Below are 21703 nucleotides of genomic sequence, written 5' to 3' on the forward strand. Positions count from 1 at the left end.
ATTGAGTATTTTAAGTTTGAGAAAATATTACTATTGTTTTCTTCCAAGTTTTTATTTAAATTCTAGTTAGTTAACATGTAATGTAATATTGATTTCAGTAATAGAATTTAGTGATTCATCACTGACATATAACAGCCATAACTAATCATAACAAGTGCCTTCCTTAATCCTTATTACCCATTCAGCCCATCCCCACCCACCTCCCCTCCAGCAAATCTGTTTGTTCTCTATCTCTTACGGTTTGCTTCCCTATCTCTCAAGAAAATAATGTAATCAAGGAACTACCAAGAGGTAAATCAGAATTCAGTTGTTGAAGAATTTTTGAATGGATTGTCAAAAATCATTGTTTCTAGTAATCAAATAATGACTGTAATTATGCATTAAACAATCATGGTTTATCTTAATCATTAACAATAGGTCATGCTGTTTTTAATATATTTTCTTTTAGTAGAGAAATGCCAAGTCCACATGTTAGCTTAAAATCACCAAAATCTTTTGTGGTAAACTTTTGGTTAAGTTGGCAAAATATGGGATGTGTAATAAAGGAATTGTTGGAAGTTGGTACAGACCCACAAATGCATACTCTATATTTTTCTCAACTTTATCAGTAAATGTAACTCTTAAATTTAATATCTTTATCTGTTTTCTGTACAATGAAGATAAAGTTAGTGGTCTCTATGAGACTTCTTATTTCTAGAAATCTATGATTATATTACATGTGCCATTTAACCAAGAGTAAAAGTAGAAATAGAAAGTAGTTAATAATGATTTTTCTAGTCAGCATTCTCTGCAAATTTGAAAGTACCAACTACCATGGCTACATGTGGACAAACTGTAAGAAAGTCACATTTAACACACACTTATATTGATCAAAAGGCAATTAAAAGCCATTAAAATGACAAACACTGGATATGGTATTATTAACCTGAGCATAAACTGGAGAAAATCCATATTCTAGCAATCTAAAAATAATTTAAATGTGAAAAAATCTCATACATTTAAAACTATACTGCTTTGAAGCCAATAAAATCCACTCACATGATAAAAAAAAAAAGAGAGAGAGAGACAATTGGTTATTTTGCAATTGAATAAATCCTCCTAGATTCCTAAGGAAACAATAAACTCTGAATTTTTGACTTATTTGGGAAGGTAGTAAAAAACAAAGATTTGTTCTGTAAATGTCTGCTTATAAGAGTGAAGGAATTGAGGCTTAGGGAGATAAATATTTTGACTAAGGACACATCTTGGGGAGAAAAAACATTCGAACTCATATTCACATGACCTCAGTTTCTGTGTTCCTTGTCATAGTTTTATATACTACATAGCAACCCTTCAATGTTTATTTTCTGAAGTTTGGAGTCTGGTACAAACATCCACTATCATGAACTTGACTAGGTCTCAGTTTCTTTAAACTGAGAATAAATTTTACATTTGAGATAGTTTGTAGGATTAAATGTCATATTATTATTAATAGTTGAAAAAAATAGAAAGCAAACATAGCCAAAATAATTTTAAAACTGAAAATGTTCTCAATGATGATTACACTCAACATTTTCATTTTGTACATAAAATATTCAAATAGCCTTATATAATTATTTCAATTCTTATTTATTCATTTATTATTATTTAGTTTCAAATTTTTATTTAAATTCCAGTTACTTAACATACAGTGTAATATTAGTTTCAGGTGTACAATATAGTGATTCAACACTTCCATACATCACCTGGTGCTCATCACAAGTGCCCTCCTTAATCTCCATCACCTATGTAACCTTTCCCCCCCACCCACCTCCCCTCTGGTAGCCATCAGTTTGTTTTCTATAGTTACAAGTCTGTTTCTTAGTTTGCCTCTCTCTCTTTCTCTGTTTGTTTGTTTTTTTTTCCCCTTGCATGTTTGTTTTGTTTCTTAAATTCCACATATGAGTGAAATCATATGGTATTTGTATTTCTCTGACTGATTTATTTCATTTAGCATAATACTTTCTAACTCCATCCATGGATTCATCGCAATGGCAAGATTTCATTGCAAATGGCAAGATTTCAAATGGCAAGATTTCATTCCTTTTGATGGCTGAGTAATATTCCATTGTATACACTTGTGTGTGTGTGTGTGTGTGTGTGTAAATCTTCTTTATCTATTTATCAATCAATGGATACTTGGGCTGTTTCCATAATTTGGTTATTGTTGATGATGCTGCTATAAACACCAGGGTGCTCGTATCCCTTTGAACAAGTATTTTTTATCATTTGGGTAAATACCTAGTAGTGCAATTGTTGGATAATAGTGTAATTCTATTTTTTAACTTTTTGAGGAACCTCCATACTATTTTCCAGAGTGGTTATATCAGTTTGCGTTCCCACCAACAGTGCAAGAGTATTCCTTTTTCTCCACATCTTCACCAACACCTGCTGTTTTTTTGTTGTTGGTTTCAGCCATTCTGACAGGTGTGAGGTGATAACTCATTGTAGTTTTGATTTGTATTTCCCTGATGATCAGTGATATTGAGCATCTCTTCATGTGTCCGTTGGCCCTGTGTATGTCTTCTTTGAAAAAATGTCTATTCATGTCTTCTGCCCATTGTTTTTCCTGCCCATTTTTAATTGAATTATTCATTTTTTGGGTGTTGAGTTTTATAAGTTCTTTATATATTTTGAATACTAACCCTGTATCAGATATCATTTGTAAATATTTTCTCCCATTCTGAAGGTTGCCTTTAAAATATGTTGATTGTTTCCTTCACTGTGTAGAAGTTTTTATCTTGATGAAGTCCTAATTGTTCATTTTTGTTTTTGTTCCCCTTGCTTCCAGAGACGTGTCTGGTAAGAAGTTGCTAGGGCTGATGTCAAAGAGGTTGCTGTCTGTGCTCTCCTCTAGGATTTTGATGGTTCCCTGTCTCACATTTAGGTCTTTCATCCATTTTGATTTTTTTTTTTTTTTTGGTATGGTGTAAAAACATGGTCCAGTTTTATTCTTTTGCATGTTGTTTTCCATTTTTCCCAACATCATTTGTTGGAGATACTGTCTTTTGCCCATTGGATAGTCTTTGTTGAAGATTAGTTGACCTTACAGTTTTGGGTTCATTTCTGGATTTTCTATTCTGTTCCATTGATCTATGTGTCTGTTTTTGTGCCAGTACCATACTGTTTTGATCACTACAGCTTTGTAATACATTTTGAAGTGCAAAATTGTGATGCCTTCAGCTTTGCTTTTCTTTTTCAAGGTTGCTTTGGCTGTTTTAATGTTCAAAAATATAGTGAAACAAAGTGTTTGCACTAGCAAATTTGCAAAAAAAAGCAGGTTGAACACTTTAAATGGTATTTCATGGCAATCAGGAATTGCATTATTGCAATGATTTTTTTTAATGTAAAAATATTTTTTCTAAAAGAGTTTCTGGGTTATTGAATATAGAAAATATATAAAATATGATACACACATAATATAAAAGTAAATAATGATCAATAATATGTAATATAAGTTATATAAACTATATAAACACAATAGAGAAAATAATAGAATAAATAATAAATTATTTAAAGAGCATTTATAAGTATTTATAATATAATACAGAACAATATAGTAGAAAAAAATGGCAACAACCTAATGGCCAATTGCTGATAAAATTGGGCCATACAAAAAATATATCTGTGGAAATTTTTCCTTTTCCCCTCTCTTTTTACTCACTCCTATATCCTGGAATATCATGTTGTATTTTGTCTTTTCTGCATATTTTACCCATTTTATATTTTCTTTCCTGGGGCTAATCTGAATCTATTTATTTATTTTTTAACTAACTCTTCACCAGGCTGCCTCTATCAAAGAGTATAATATTTTTTTAATTTCTTTTAAGTCTTTATTACTAGTATTCAAATTCCTTCCCCTTAAATAGTGCAGCATGTCTTATAATTTCACAGAACTTTTACTTTAGGCAGTGATGTTAGCTTGTTCCAAGAGAATAGAAAATGCAATGTTATATGTTTAACCTGAAGAAGGAAGCATAATTATAAAAACTGACCTTGCTTGTTCAGTATCTTCTTATTGCCCTAACAACTCAGATGCAATTATTTACAGTGGGGACTCTCTGCAGGAGAAAAACAAAGGAAGAACTCTTGATGTTCGACTTTGATTTCATGGAATGGCATTCTTCTTGTCCATTTATACTGTATTTTGATACATTATCCACCAAGTCATTTTAAAAGACCCATCTGGATATAAGTGTGGGGATACTGCTCATTATTTTATTGTTCTTCCTCTACCCTTATGGTAGTAAAAACTACATTCACCATATTTCAAGTGTGGAAATTAATGAAAGCCACCTTTAATCAAGTAATTTTATAACACAAAAAAGAATATATAACATTTCCTAGAAAAAGGATGCCATAACATTTATGGAATAATAGGATAGAAAATATAGTTATTTAAGTACTATGGACTAAATGTGTCCCCCTAAAATCATATTTTGAAATCCCAATCCCTAGTGTGATGCTATTAAGAGGTAGGATATCTGGGTGGTGAGATCATAAGGGTGGAGCCCACATGAATGAAATTTATAAAAGGGACTCTGGTAATCTCCTTTTCCCCTCTTCCATCTGAGAATACAGTGAGAAGTCAGCACTCTGCAACCCAAAAGTGGGTTTTCACCAGAACCCAACAGTGTTGGCTTATGACCTTCAACTGCCAGCCTCAAAACTGTGAAAAATAAATTTCAGTTGTTGATAAGCAACCCAGTTCATGGTGTTTTCTTACAGCAACATGAGTTGACTGAGATCCTAAAGGAAAAAAAAAAGGAGTGGGCTATTTAGTAAACAGGGTTTGGGCTTAAAATAAATTTATATCAACTTAATTCTATTTGAATATTATTTTCCCAATACTTAGGTCATTTACTCAACTAATATTCCATTAATAACTTCTATTCTCATTGTCAATAACAATCTGTTCAATACAAAATAAAAATAACTCAATATCTGCTTGATAAAGATATTTATTTTATATATTTTATTTTATTTAATTTTTGTTTTTCATGACATTTCCCAAGACAATGTTGTAATCTAAAGGAATAAAAACTAACAGTGAATATATACATCTTCTGAGCAGATAGGTCACTGTGAACACTTTTAAGAATATTTTCAAAAGAGGTTATAATTTTATCATCATCCAAATTATTGCAATATATTCATTCCTGCTAATATATACATTTAATGAATCCTCCTATACTTAGTTATGAATGTGGCATAGCCCAAGCAAACCAATTAAAGTTTCCATACTTCCCTATGAAATTCTTCCAGTCCTGAAATTTTTAGTTGATTCTGAAACTATCTGTGATATTTAATAATTTGAGATATACACAATTTTACATTTACTTTCTATGTCATCAAATCATTAAGATTTTAACACTGAATCTGTCTTCTATAAAAATAAATTTGGAGTAAGATGAAAGAAAAAAGAAAGAAAGAAAGAAAGAAAGAAAGAAAGAAAGAAAGAAAGAAAGAAAGAAAGAAAGAAAGAAAGAAAGAAAGAAAGAAAGAAAGAAAGAAAGAAAAAGAAAGAAAAGAAAAGAAAAGAAAAAAGAAAAGAAAAAAAAATTTGCTTAGGATGTTTTCTTCCATCACCTGTATGACTAAAAGAGAAACCCCTAAGTCATCAACACATCTCTTTCCTTACCCTTAAAGAAAAAAATGGATTTTTTCATGCTGGTATATACAGAAATGATTAACTCCTATATATTAACCATTCATCCTGCAAACTTGCTACAATTGCATTATTGTTCCATGAATTTTTTTGTCTATTCTTTCAGATTTTCTACATAGATAGTCATGTCATCTACAAACCAAAAAAGTTTTATTTCTTCCTACTATGCATACCTTTCATTTCCTTTTTTAATTCTTTGCCATTACATTAGCTAAGACTTCCATTACAGTATTGAAAAGGAACAGAGAAGGGGCATTTTGACTTGCTTCTGATCTTAGAGTAAAAGATTCTAGTTTTTTTACCAGTGTGTATGATATTAGCTGCATTTATTTATTTATTTATTTATTTATTTATTTATTTATTTATATGTTCTTTACAAGTTGAGAAAGTTCCCCTCTATTTCTAGTTTACTAAGAGTTTTTATCATGAATGGGTGTTGGATTCTGTCAGGTGCTTTTTTCTTCATCCATTGATATGATTATGTGATTTTTCTTCTTTAACTTATTGATGCCATGAGTTACATTATTTGATTTTCAAGTGATGAATGAGCCTTGCATATGTGGGATAAATTCCACTTGGTTGTAGTGTAGAATTCCTTTTATACATTGTTGGATTTAACTTACTAACTTAACTTACTAATTTAACTTACTTAACTTACTAATTGTTTAGGAATTTAGGATTTCTTCAACTGTGTCCTTGAGAGGTACAAAGATACTGGTTTCTGGTTTTCTTGTATGTGTCTTTGTGTGGTTTTGATATAAGGGCAATTCTGGCCTCATAGAAAGAGTTAAAAAGTTTTCCCTCTGTTTCTATTTTTTGAAATAGATTGTAGAAAATGGACATAATTTCTTCTGTAAATTCTTGGTAGAATTTACCAATGAACCCATCTGGACCTGGTGCTATCTTTTAGGAAAGTATTGTAATTATTGAGTCAATTCATTTAATAGATTTTGGCTCATCCAGATCATCTATTTCTTCTTCTGTGAGGATTAGCAGTTTGTGTCTTTAAGGAACTGGTCCATTTAATCTAAGTTATTATATTGATGGGCATATAGTTGTTAATACTATTCCTTGACTATCCTTTTCTTAAAAAGACTTATTTATTTTAGAGAGAGAGAGTGGGAGTGGGGAGGGACAGAGGAAGAGATAGATCCTGAAGCAGACTCTGTGCTGAACTCAGAGCCCAATGCAGGGCTCCAGCTGATCTCATGACCCTGTGATCATGACCTGAGATGAAAACAAGAGTCAGATGCTTAACAGACTGCACCACCTAGCCACCCCTCCTTAATTATCCTTTTAATGGCCATAGGACCTATAATGAAGTCTTCTTTTTAATTTTTAATTTTAATAATTTGTGTTCTCTCTCTTTGTGGTGTTAGCTAGTGAAAAGCTTATTCATTTTATTAATATTTTCAAAGAAGTAGCTTTTTGCAAAAATGAACTATTGGGGCCTCATCAAGATAAAAAGCTTTTGCACAACTAAGGAAACAGTCAACAAAACTAAAGGGCAACCTATGGAATGAGAGAAGATATTAGCAAATGACATATCAGAGAAAGGGTTACTATCCATGATCTATAAAGAACTCATCAAACTCAACACCCAAAAACAAATAATCCAGTCAAGAAATGAGCAGAAGACATGAACAGACATTTCTCCAAAGAAGACATACAAATGGCCAACAGACAGATAAAAAATGATCAACATCACTCAGCATCTGCAAAATACAAATCAAAACCATAATGAGATATCACCTCATACCAGTCAGAATGGCTAAAATTAACAAGTTGGGAAACAACAAATGTTGGCTAGGATTCAGAGAAAAGTGAACACTCTTACACTGTTGGTGGGAATGCAAGCTGGTACAGCCACTCTGGAAAACAGTATGGAGGTTCCTGGAGAAGTTAAAAATAGAGCTACCCTATGACCCAGTAAGTGCACTTACCCCAAAGATACAAATCTAGTGATCTGAAGGGCCACCTACACCACAATGTTCATAGCATCAATGTCCATAATAGCCAAACTGTGGAAAGTGCCCAGATGTCCTGGGACAGATGAATGGATAAAGAAGATGTGGTGTGTGAATATTACTCAGCCATCAAAAAGGATGAAATCTTACCATCTGCATTGACATGGATGGAAGTGGAGGGTATTTATTATGCTAAGTGAAATAAGTCAATCAGAGAAAGACAATTATCATATGGTTTCACTCATATGTGGAAAATAAGAAACAGCACAGAGGATCATAGGGGAATGTTGGATCTGACCAGCAAACCCTGAGTTGGCAAATGAAAAGATTACTCCAGACACCTAAGTAGGAGAAAGGAGATGGCCTGGGGACCAGAAGTTCTAGTGGTGAAAGGCCCAAAGCCAAACTCCATTATGCATATTATCAAAGAATCAAGATAAAAAGGAATTTAAAGTTTCAATAACTAGGGCAGTGACATTTATGGGCATTGTATGATTAGAACTATCTGTTTGTGGCTTGCAGGAAGGGAGTAGTGACTGTTAAGGATTTATGTCTAACCTAAGTTAAGCATTTGTCCTTGGGAGAGAGTGCTGAGCCACAATTAGGATTTGGCTGTTTTCAGTGTAGAAACCTAAAAGGAGGCCCAGTTTTCTGGTCACTCCTTTGCTTTTCAACTAGTCTCTCTCAAGGAAGATTGTGTTTATCTTAGCTAGCCAGGCATCGTGAATTCCCTCAGGGGAAGGGAGGGAAAACTGAAAGGGAAGAAAGCAGAGAGCAAGGCAAACCATAAGAAACTCTTGACAATAGGGAACAAACAGAGGGTTGCTGGAGGGGAGGTGGGTGGGGGGATAGGATAACTGGGTGATGGGCATTAAAGAGGGCACGTGATGTGATGAGCACTGGGTGTTATATGCAACTGATGAATGACTGAACTCCGCATCTGAATCTAATGATGTACTATATGCGACTAATTGAATTTAAATTAAAAAGAGGTAGCTTTTTTCCTCTGTTGATTTCTTGTTTTTAATTTTATTAATTTCTGTACTAATTTTTATTATTTCTTGTCTTCTCTTACTTTGTATTTTAATTTATTCTTCTTTTTCTAGTCTCCTAAAATGGAAATTAGTGACTATCTATTAATTTAAGATCTTTTGTCTTTTCTAATATATGCAGTTAATGCTATACATTTCCCCAAAAGCACTGCTTTCACTGCATCAACTATACTTTTTTTCTATTTTTTAAAGTGGTTGCCATCGAGTTTACAATATATCTTTATAACAAATCCAAGTCCACTCTCAAATAACCTCATACTGCTTCACAGGTAGTGCAAGTACCTTATAATAAGAAATACATATTCTTAATTTCTCTCTCCCTTCCCTTGTATCATTTCTTTCATTCCTTTCACTTAAATATAAGCTGTCATTATCAAATACATTGTTACTAGTATTACTTTGAACGAACATTGATCTGTTAAATCAATTAAGTGTGAGAAAAAATATTTAACTATAATTTATTCCTTTTCTAATACTCTTCATTTCTTTATATTAATTCAAATTTATTACATATATCATTTTCCTTTTCTCTGAAGTACCTCTTTTTAACATTTCTTGCAAGGCAGAGCAACTGGCAAAATATTCCCTTAATTTTTGTCCAATGAAGTCTTTATTTCTCCTTCAACTATGAAGAATATTCTCATAGTATACAGAATTCTAGGTTGGTGTTTTATTCTCAAACACTGGACATATTTTACTTTACTTTTTTCTTGCTTACATGGTTTCTGAGGAGAATTCCGATGTAATGATTCTCTTTATTCTTGTACAGGTAAGGTTCTTTTTTTTTTTTTTTTCTCCTGTGGCTTCTTTCAAAACGTTTTTCTTTACTTTGATTTTCTGTAATTCAGATATTACAAATAAATACACCTAAAAAATAAATAAATAAAAATAAAAAATCAATACACCTAAATCTAGGGTTTTTTTGTCATTTATCCTGCTTGGTGTTTTCTGAGATTCCTGGATCTGTGGTTTGATGTGTAGCTTTAATTTGGGGAAATTCCCAGTGATAGTTGCTTCAAATTTTTCTTCTGTTCTTTTTTTTTTTTTTTTTTGCTTTCTTCACGTTCAGATATTCCCATTATGCATTTGCTATATATTTTGTAGTTGTCTAGTCATTCTTGGATACACTAATCCATTTTCATCCCCAGTCTTTTCTTCTCTTCCTTCCTTCCCACCCCCTCTTTTTTTATCTGCCTCAGTTTTAGAAGTTTCTATACAGATATCCTCAATCTCAGAGATCCTTTCCTTAGTTGTATCCAGTCTGCTAAGGAGTACATCTGCCTATGAAGAATGCTCAAAAGCATTCTTCATTTCAATTAAAGTGTTTTTAATTTTTATAATTTTTTTGATTCTTGGGCGCCTGGGTAGCTCAGTCATTAAGTGTCTGCCTTTTGCTCAGGTCATGATCCCAGGGTCCTGGGATCGAGTCCCACATCAGGCTCCCTCCTCTGGGGGGAAAGCCTGCTTCTCCCTCTCCCCCTCCTGCTGCATGTGTTCCTGCTCTCGCTGTCTCTGTCTCTGTCAAACAAATAAATAAATAAAAACCTTTAGAATTTTTTTGATTCTTTATTAGAATTTCAACCTCTCTGCTTATATTTGTCCATTTGTTCTTACATGTTATCTACTTTGTTCTTAGAATTTTAGCTGATTAATTATAATTATTTGAAATTTTCAGTCTAATAATTATACCATAACTATATAATTTAAGAATAAGAAGTATATACATGCTGTTAGTTTACTAGCATTACTGTAACAAAACACCATGAACTGGGTAGCTGAGAACAAAATAAGTTTTTGTCTCACAGTTCTGTAGGCTATGAATTAGAAATCAAGGTGTTGGTAAGTCTTGCTCCTTCTGAAATTTATGGGGAAAAAATACTTCTTTGCTTCTTTTAGCTTCTTATTGCTCCAGATATTCCTTGGTTTCTGGTAGCACTTTTCCAATCTCTGCCTCTGTCTTCACATGGTGTTTTCCCTTTGTCTCCTCACATTGTCTTTCCTCATGTGTGTCTGTGCATCCAAATTTCTCATTTTTATGAGGACTTCAATCACATTTGATTAGGCTCACCCTAATGACCTCATTTTAACTTGATTACCTCTGTAATGACCCTACTTCCAAATAAGGACACTTTCTGGGTTACTACCATTAGGATTAAAACATGTATATTTTGGATGGCGGAGGAGTAGGAGACCTAGATTTTGTCTGGTCTCAGGAATTCAGCTGAATAGGGATCAAACCATTCTGAACACCTACGAACTCAACAGGAGATCGAACAGGAGAGTAGCAACAACTCTCTGAACAGAGAAGCGACCACTTACTGGAAGGTAGGACGTGCGGAGAAGTGAATCCGAGGCGATATTCGGGAGGATAAACGGCGGGGGAGGGGCCTCCGCCGGCCGCTTCTGGCAAGTGCTAGAGCCGCGGAGCACAAAATCGGACCTTTTAAAAGTTGGCTCGGCGGAGGGACGTCGCTGCAGTGGCTAAGCGGGGGGTGGAATCCTCCCGGGACAGTGTGGTCTCAGGACCCTTGGGGTCACAGAGAGACCGGGGGTGCCTGAGTGCGGCAGAGCTCCCAGGTGTCGGGGCGGGGAAGCCGGCTGCAGATACGGAGCAGAGTCGCGGGCTCTCAGCTCGGGGTTGCCATAAACTGTGATCTGCGGCCCAGTCGGGGCACGGCTCCCCCAGCAGGGACCCAACAAGCAGCAGATCCGGGGAGACTCCCCTTCCTTCCCGGGGAGGAGCGGTGCGGGAACGCACTGCAGGGATCTGCTGGGTTTGGAGACTCCGAGCGGGGTCGGGTGCCAGAGATAGCAACGCTCGATCACAGGCCGGGTGAGCATGGAGAGCGGCCGGACACCGGGGACACGGGAGTGACTGCTTTTCTCTGGGGGCGCACTGAGGAGTGGGGCCCTGAGTTCTCGGCTCCTCCGGGCGGAGACTGGGAGGCCGCCATTTTCGCCCTGGTCCTCCAAAGCTGTGCCGAGAGCTTGCAGGGAACAAAAGCTCCTGAGAGCAAACTGGAGCAGCTTCCTTAGCCCGGACCGACAAGGGCGGGGCAATTCCGCCTCCGGCAAAGACATTTGGAAACCACAGCAACAGGCCCCTCCCCCAGAAGATCAACACAAACAGCCAGCAAGCCAAGACCAAGTTGATCGATCAAGGAGAATAGGAGAACTCCAGCGCTAGGGGAATACTGCACATAGATTCATGGCTTTTTTTTTTTTTTTTTTTTTTTACCATGATTCATTATTTCATCAAAGTTAATTTTTGTTGACTTTTTTTTATTTTTCTTTTTCCCTTTTTCAACCAACATCTTATAAATCCCTTTTTTTTAAAAAAAAAAACATTTTTTTTTTCATTTTTAGAGTCATATTTTATCCCTTCATAGTAGTTATCCTTGTTTTTGGCATATATATATAAGTTGTTCTCTCTTGAAAATTTTGAGGTACAGTTTCTTCTAACAGATCAAAATATACCCTAAATCACTAGTGTATGGCTTTGTTCTAGTCTCCTGCCTGATCACATTCTCTCCCTTTTTCCTTTTTTTTTTTTTTTCCTTAAATCTTCTTTCTTTTTTCAAACAACTTATCTTACCAAGTCCTTTTATAAAATCTTTTATAATTTTCATCTTTACAGTCATCTTCCATCCCTTCATTGTATAAACCCTTATTTTGTACATATATGTCTTTCTTCCTTTAAAATTTTAGGAGGCACTTTTTTCTAACAGACCAAAATACGCCCAAAATCTAGTGTGTGGCACTGATCTATGCACTAGCCTGATCATATTTGATCATATTCTGCCTTTTTTGAATTGTTTTGTTTTTGTTTTTATCTTTTTTTTCTTTTTTTTTTTCTTTTTCTCTTTCTTTTTTCTTTCTTTCCCTTTCTTTTCCCCTGGTTTCGGGTCTTTTCTGATTTGTATACAGTATATTTGCTGGGGACGTAGTAAACCTGTTAGCCTTTTGTTCTCTCATTCATCTATTCTCCTCTGGACAAAATGACAAGACGAAAGAAATCACCTCAGCAAAAAGAACAAGAGGTAGTACCGTCAGCCAGGGACCTACTCAATACGGACATTAGTACGATGTCGGACCTAGAGTTCAGAATCATGACTTTAAAGATACTAGCTGGGCTTGAAAAAAGCGTGGAAGTTATTAGAGAAACCCTTTCTGGAGAAATAAAAGAACTAAAATCTAACCAAATCGAAATAAAAAAGGCTATTGATGAGGTGCAATCAAAAATGGGGGCACTAAATGCTAGGATAAATGAGGCAGAAGAGAGAATCAGCGATATAGAAGACCAAATGATAGAAAATAAAGAGGCTGAGAAAAAGAGAGAGAAACAACTACAGGATCACGAGGGCAGAATTCGAGAGATAAGTGATACGATAAGACGAAACAACATTAGAATAATTGGGATCCCAGAAGAAGAAGAGAGAGAGAGAGGGGCAGAAGGTATATTGGAGCAAATTATAGCAGAGAACTTCCCTAATGTGAGGAAGGAAACAGGCATTAAAATCCAGGAGGCACAGAGAACCCCTCTCAAAATCAATAAAAATAGGTCAACACCCCGACATCTAATAGTAAAACTTACGAGTCTCAGAGACAAAGAGAAAATCCTGAAAGCAGCTCGGGAGAAGAGATATGTAACCTACAATGGTAGAAACATTAGATTGGCAACAGACCTATCCACAGAGACCTGGCAGGCCAGAAAGGACTGGCAAGATATCTTCAGAGCACTAAACGAGAAAAATATGCAGCCAAGAATACTATATCCAGCTAGGCTATCATTGAAAATAGAAGGAGAGATCAAAAGCTTCCAGAACAAACAAAAACTAAAAGAATTTGCAAACACGAAACCAGCCCTCCAAGAAATATTGAGAGGGGTCCTCTAAGCAAAGAGAGAACCTAAAAGCAGCAAAGAGCAGAAACGAACACAGACAACAGACAGTTAACAGTCACCTTACAGGTAATACAATGGCAGTAAATTCATACCTTTCAATAGTTACCCTGAATGTAAATGGGCTAAATGCCCCAATCAAAAGACACAGGCTATCAGATTGGATTAAAAAACAAGACCCGTCAATATGCTGTCTGCAAGAGACTCATTTTACACCCAAAGACACCCCCAGATTGAAAGTGAGGGGGTGGAAAACCATTTACCATGCTAATGGACACCAAAAGAAAGCTGGGGTGGCAATCCTTATATCAGACAAACTAGATTTTAAAACAAAGACTGTAATAAGAGATGAGGAAGGACACTATATCCTACTTAAAGGGTCTATCCAACAAGAAGATCTAACAATTGTAAATATCTATGCCCCGAACATGGGAGCAGCCAATTATATAAGCCAATTAATAACAAAAGCAAAGAAACACATTGACAACAATACAATAATAGTGGGGGATTTTAACACCCCCCTGACTGAAATGGACAGATCATCTAAGCAAAAGATCAACAAGGAAATAAAGATATTAAATGACACACTGGACCAAATGGACTTCACAGACATATTCAGAACATTCCATCCCAAAGCAACGGAATACACATTCTTCTCTAGTGCCCATGGAACATTCTCCAGAATTGATCACATCCTAGGTCACAAATCAGGTCTCAATCGGTACCAAAAGATTGGGATCATTCCCTGCATATTTTCAGACCACAATGCTTTGAAACTAGAACTCAACCACAAGAGGAAAGTCGGAAAGAACTCAAATACATGGAGGCTAAAGAGCATCCTACTAAAGAATGAATGGGTCAACCAAGAAATTAAAGAAGAATTAAAAAAATTCATGGAAACCAATGAAAATGAAAACACAACTGTTCAAAATCTTTGGGATACAGCAAAGGCAGTCCTGAGAGGAAAGTATATAGCAATACAAGCCTTTCTCAAGAAACAAGAAAGGTCTCAAATACACAACCTAACCCTACATCTAAAGGAGCTGGAGAAAGAACAGCAAAGAAAGCCTAAACCCAGCAGGAGAAGAGAAATCATAAAGATCAGAGCAGAAATCAATGAACTAGAAACCAAAAGAACAGTAGAACAGATCAACGAAACTAGGAGCTGGTTCTTTGAAAGAATTAACAAGATTGATAAACCCCTGGCCAGACTGATCAAAAAGAAAAGAGAAATGACCCAAATCAACAAAATCATGAATGAAAGAGGAGAGATCACAAGCAACACCAAAGAAATACAAACAATTATAAGAACATATTATGAGCAACTCTATGCCAGCAAATTAGATAACCTGGAAGAAATGGGTGCATTCCTAGAGATGTATCAACTACCAAAATTGAACCAGGAAGAAATAGAAAACCTGAACAGACCTATAACCACTACGGAAATTGAAACAGTCATCAAAAATCTCCCAAGAAACAAAAGCCCAGGGCCAGATGGCTTCCCAGGGGAATTCTATCAGACATTTCAAGAAGAATTAATACCTATTTTCCTGAAACTGTTCCAAAAAATAGAAATGGAAGGGAAACTTCCAAACTCATTTTATGAGGCCAGCATTACCTTGATCCCAAAACCAGACAAAGACCCCATCAAAAAAGAGAATTACAGACCAATATCCTTGATGAACATGGATGCAAAAATTCTCACCAAAATACTAGCCAATAGGATCCAACAGTACATTAAAAGGATTATTCACCACGATCAAGTGGGATTTATTCCTGGGCTGCAAGGCTGGTTCAACATCCGCAAATCAATCAACGTGATACAATACATTAACAAAAGAAAGAACAAGAATCATATGATCCTCTCAATAGATGCAGAAAAAGCATTTGACAAAGTACAACATCCTTTCTTGATCAAAACTCTTCAGAGTATAGGGATAGAGGGTACATACCTCAATATCATAAAAGCCATCTACGAAAAACCTACAGCGAATATCATTCTCAATGGGGAAAGGCTGAGAGCTTTTCCCCTAAGGTCAGGAACGCGACAGGGATGTCCACTCTCACCACTGCTATTCAACATAGTATTAGAAGTCCTAGCCACAGCAATCAGACAACAAAAAGAAATCAAAGGCATCCAAATCGGCAAAGAGGAAGTCAAACTCTCACTCTTTGCAGATGATATGATACTGTATGTGGAAAACCCAAAAGGCTCCACCCCAAAACTGCTAGAACTCATACAGGAATTCAGTAAAGTAGCAGGATATAAAATCAATGCACAGAAATCAGTGGCATTCCTATACACCAACAACAAGACAGAAGAGAGACAAATCAAGGAGTCTATCCCATTTACAATTGCACCCAAAACCATTAGATACCTAGGAATAAATCTAACCAAAGAGGCAAAGGATCTGTACTCAGAAAACTATAAAATACTCAGGAAAGAAATTGAAGAAGACACAAAGAAATGGAAAAACGTTCCATGCTCATGGATTGGGAGAATCAACATTGTGAAGATGTCAATGCTACCTAGAGCAATCTACACATTCAATGCAATCCCCATCAAAATACCATCCACTTTTTTCAAAGAAATGGAACAAATAATCCTAAAATTTGTATGGAACCAGAAGAGACCCAGAATAGCCAGAGGAATACTGAAAAAGAAAAGCAAAGCTGGTGGCATCACAATTCCGGACTTCCAGCTCTATTACAAAGCTGTCATCATCAAGACAGTATGGTACTGGCACAAAAACAGACACATAGATCAATGGAACAGAATTGAGAGCCCAGAAATGGACCCTCAACTCTATGGTCAACTTATTTTTGACAAAGCAGGAAAGAATGTCCAATGGCAAAAAGACAGTCTCTTCAACAAATGGTGTTGGGAAAATTGGACAGCCACATGCAGAAGAATGAAACTGGACCATTTCCTTACACCACACACAAAAATAGACTCCAAATGGTTGAAAGACTTAAACGTGAGACAGGAGTCCATCCAAATCCTAAAGGAGAACACAGGTAGCAACCTTTTCGACCTTAGCCGCAGCAACTTCTTCCTAGAAACATCGCCAAAGGCACGGGAAGCCAGGGCAAAAATGAACTATTGGGATTTCATCAAGATAAAAAGCTTCTGCACAGCAAAAGAAACAGTCCACAAAACCAAAAGACAACCGACAGAATGGGAGAAAATATTTGCAAATGACGTATCAGATAAAGGGCTAGTATCCAAAATCTATAAAGAACTTATCAAACTCAACACTCAAAGAACAAATAATCCAATCAAGAAATGGGCAGAAGACATGAACAGACATTTCTCCAAAGAAGACATCCAAATGGCCAACAGGCACATGAAAAAGTGCTCAACATCGCTTGGCATCAGGGAAATCCAAATCAAAACCTCAATGAGATACCACCTCACACCCGTCAGAATGGCTAAAATTAACAAGTCAGGGAACGACAGATGTTGGCGGGGAGGTGGAGAAAGGGGAACCCTCCTACACTGTTGGTGGGAATGCAAGCTGGTGCAACCCCTCTGGAAAACAGTATGGAGGTTCCTCAAACAGTTGAAATTAGAGCTACCGTTCGATCCAGCAATTGCACTACTGGGTATTTACCACAAAGATACAAATGTAGGGACCCGAAGGGGTACATGTACCCCAATGTTTATAGCAGCAATGTCCACCATAGCCAAACTGTGGAAAGAGCCAAGATGCCCATCGACAGATGAATGGATAAAGAAGATGTGGTATATATACACAATGGAATATTATGCAGCCATCAAAAGGAATGAGATCTTGCCATTTGCAACGACGTGGATGGAACTGGAGGGTGTTATGCTGAGTGAAATAAGTCAATCAGAGAAAGACATGTATCACATGACCTCACTGATATGAGGAATTCTTAATTTCAGGAAAGAAACTGAGTGTTACTGGAGTGGTTGGGGGTGGGAGGGATGGGGTGGCTGGATGATAGATATTGGGGAGGGTATGTGCTACGGTGAGCGCTGTGAATTGTGCAAGACTGTTGAATCACAGATCTGTACTTCTGAAACAAATAATGCAACATATTTTAAGAAAAAAGAAAAAGAAGAAGATAACAGGAGAGGAAGAAAAGGGGAGTATGTCAGAGGGGGAGACGAACCATGAGAGATGATGGACTCTGAAAAACAAACTGAGGGTTCTAGAGGGGAGGGGGGTAGGGGAATGGGTTAGCCTGGTGATGGGTATTGAGGAGGGCACGTTCTGCATGGAGCACTGGGTGTTATGAACAAACAATGAATCATGGAACACTGCACCAAAAACTAATGATGTAATATATGGTGATTAACATAACAATAAAAAATTAAAAAAAAAAAAAAAAAAAAAACATGTATATTTTGATAGAACACAATTCAAACCACAATGCTTAGAATCTCTCTTTTTACTTTCTCAAACTCTGCTAACATAAATCAGTGTATTTTTTATTATAATTTCCAAGAACTACATAAAAGTATACATAATTAAACTATAAGAGATGGAAAGTTGACAGCTAGGATTGTTGTCTATAGAAAAAATGTGTTATGAAAAATTAGCTTAGAAAAATTTTCTTCTATAATGCTGAGTTACATAAAATTTCAGTTGGACTAAAAATCTTGGCCATTTCTCTAGGCAGCAAAATCTCAACTCTTCCTTCAAGCAAGTGCATAATGCAAGAGAGTCAGTGTATACTTGATAATGAGGAACTGCAGGAAAAATGTAGTTCCAAAATATATTTTTTTCTTTTCATTATCTGTGAAACTTCACTTATTTCACAGTTCAGTTCAAAATCCTATAGCTTAGATTTCACATTCATGATCATCGATCTGTTTGTAGCCTGGGATGCCAAAATCCCCTTTAGAATCATTAATTTCAGAATATCAATATTCTAGGGGAAAAAAATGTTTCTTATTTCTCTTTTATCTTTATGACCTAAGTTTTAATAGACTGGAATGTGATTATGTGCAATTGCAAGTAATTGGTTATATGATAGTTTCAATTAAATAAAAAGTGTTTAGTTATAATGATAACAGTTTTATATATATATATAAACTGTATATATATGATAGACACGTGTTATATATATATAAGTGTATATATATATATATATATATATATATATATATATATATATATATATGATAGACACATGTTACCACTCATAAAATTTAAAAAGGAGTGTACTCTATTTAAACTTAAGTGGATTGTGGTGTACTTTTTATATATTCATTTTGTATTCTATAATTTTATCATTAAACATGAAATTGATTTATCAAGTGTCACTGAAAGTATAAATTTAGTTATCTAGGTAAATTCTCAAAAAACGTATTCTTTTATATTTTATTCAGTGGTTAACAACCTACATACTGGGGTGCCTGGGTGGCTCAGTTGGTTGGGTGACTGCCCTCAGCTCAGGTCATGATCCCAGGGTCCTAGGATCGAGCCCCGCATTGGGCTCCCTGCTCAGCCAGAAGCCTGCTTCTCCCTCTCCCACTTGCTCTGCTTGTGTTCCCTCTCATGCTGTCTCTCTCTCTCTAATTAAATAAATAAAATCTTAAAACAAAACAAAACAAAACAAAAACAACCTACATATTATATACCATCAGTAACTACTACAACAGTTTGTTATCCTATTAGTATACGGTCTTTTTTCTAAAAGTAACACTATTGGTATTTTCTAAATGATTAGGCTAACATAGGAAAAATGCACAAAGACTATCATTTTCTATTAAAATAAACAATTTATGTTCATTGGCTATAGAATCATTTAAAATTTATCACTTATATATTAGTTCTTAAAATATGTTTGTATTCAATTTAATAAAGACATTTTATGGTTAAGTCATGACATGAAACATTAGAAACACTTTGAAATATGCTTCCTTATTTTTTCCTTGTCTTTCATGAAATAAAAGCCCATCAACAAACTTTACATATATATTGAAATTTGATTGTGTATGAGACTCATACACAATATGTAACTTTCTGTCAATGGACAATATAAAAAAAAACTTCTCTTGATTATCTAAATGATGCACTATTTGCCCCTCCCAAGATTAATGTGGTGCTCAATCCTGGGACCTGGAGATCATGACCTGAGCCAAAGGCAGATGTTTACCCATCTGAGCCACACAAGTGCCTATATACATTTCTTAACATCTATAATTAAAATGTACCAAGATTGAATGAGCAACAGGTTGAAGTCAGTTTCCTCAATGGGAACACATGACCACTTTCCTGGTTTTTGTAGCTTATCCATTTCTTAGCCCAACAAACAACTGAAAGAGGAGCAAGACACCATGAAAAGGGTCTCTGTAATATCACAGTAGTGATACAGTGTGATTCCCTCTGTTTCTTCTGTGAGCACATCTATGGCAATTGACTTGAGCAATTATACACTGAAGTAAGGGGAATCTTAGGTTTCACTGGCTAATTTGAAAAATACGTTAGTAAAGCAGAGATTAGATAACCAAACTGCCATTATGGTGGTCATGGCTGTCCATGGGCACATGCAATCCAGTCATAAAAGGAGTTCAGGTCCAGATCTGGCTCAGAAGGTCCATGAGGTCCACAAACCCATATGATGATTATTTTTCTAATCTGTAAACATATAGTCAGGATGGACATCTGCAGTAGTTAATAAAACCCACATATTGGTTTCTGTGGAATAAGAAATATTGCAGTAGGAAAGGTCAACTGGAAGTCTCAGAGACTGATTCTTTTCATAAAATATAGTAAAACATGAACAAAATATATCCCAAGGAAAAATAGTGACACCCACAAAAACTCAAAATATGCAGGGATAATGGCCTCTAAGATAGAAGCATTTAATTCATCACTTAAACTCCTAAAAACCAGTTGAGGCAGAGCTTACGAAACAGGACCACTGTAAATGACTTAATTGCAGCCATTGAGCCAGAGGTAGTATATTTATAAGAACTATTCACAGTCTCTGATATACACTATGTAGTTATGAATGCAGTAAATGCTTTCCTTTAAGCATTTCCTTTTCCTTTCCCTCCCAATAAAAAGAATGACCAGAAACAGTTCACAATCACAATGGATGCACAGCGTTGACATTCTCTTGGACAATTTTGTTCCTCCAGTTTGCTGTCCCATACACCAGAAGGCACCAATACTATCTAAACATTCTACAGAACATACAATTAATCCACTGTATTAATATCATTGTGATCAAACTGATGAACAAAAAATGGCAAGTAGTCTGGATACCTTGCTGTAAAGGGTGCAGATAAACCCTTTAGAGCAAGGTTCAGGTATGGGACACACTTGTGAAGTTTTTTGGAGTCCAGTGAAGACCAAGATACTGAAAAAATAAGTACAATATTAGTAAGACTTTTGGGGAGTCATAGGCAGCATATACAGCACTTAACAATACTGTTCTGAGACATTTATTAGGTAACATGAATGATTGCTAGCTTTGAGGGGAACCCAGGGCAAGAAAGGGCTCTGAAAGAGGTCCAGGCCATTGTTTGAACCATACAACTGGCAGATCCCATGGAACTAAAATAATCCATGATAAATAAAAGATGTCATGTGACATTTTTGTCACAGGCCCATATGGGAGTTTCGATGTAAACTCCAAAGTTGAAGGAGTAAAGGCATGCCATTTGCTGTGGAGATTTATGCACATTGGAAAAATAACACTTGCATATTATTGGGTCCCGGTAGAAATTAACAAGGGACCATGAAATTAAAACTGCCTATTATAAGTTGGGTCCTAGAAGTCTCACCAAGTCATATGATCAGTTAAACACAACTGCAATCCATTATAAAGTGAAAGTAACATATTGAAGATCAGGCTCAGATAACTTTAATGGATAAAAATACGCTGCATGAGCTGGTGGCACAGACTCCTATCTCACCCACCACTGTTACACCAACACCATTCCTTCAACTCACAGTTGTGCCCTTAAGTTGAGTCCCCTATAACTGGCTTATATTGAAAGAAAAAGAAAACAGAATTTGCTTTATGGAAAAGTAATTTTGGTATGTTAGCAACCAAATGTAGGTTTTTGCTGCACCACAGCTTTGTAAGAATTGGCCCTGAAATATAACAGTGA

The sequence above is a fragment of the Zalophus californianus genome, chromosome 2 (assembly GCF_009762305.2).
Source record: "Zalophus californianus isolate mZalCal1 chromosome 2, mZalCal1.pri.v2, whole genome shotgun sequence".
NCBI classification, from domain to species: Eukaryota; Metazoa; Chordata; class Mammalia; order Carnivora; family Otariidae; genus Zalophus; species Zalophus californianus.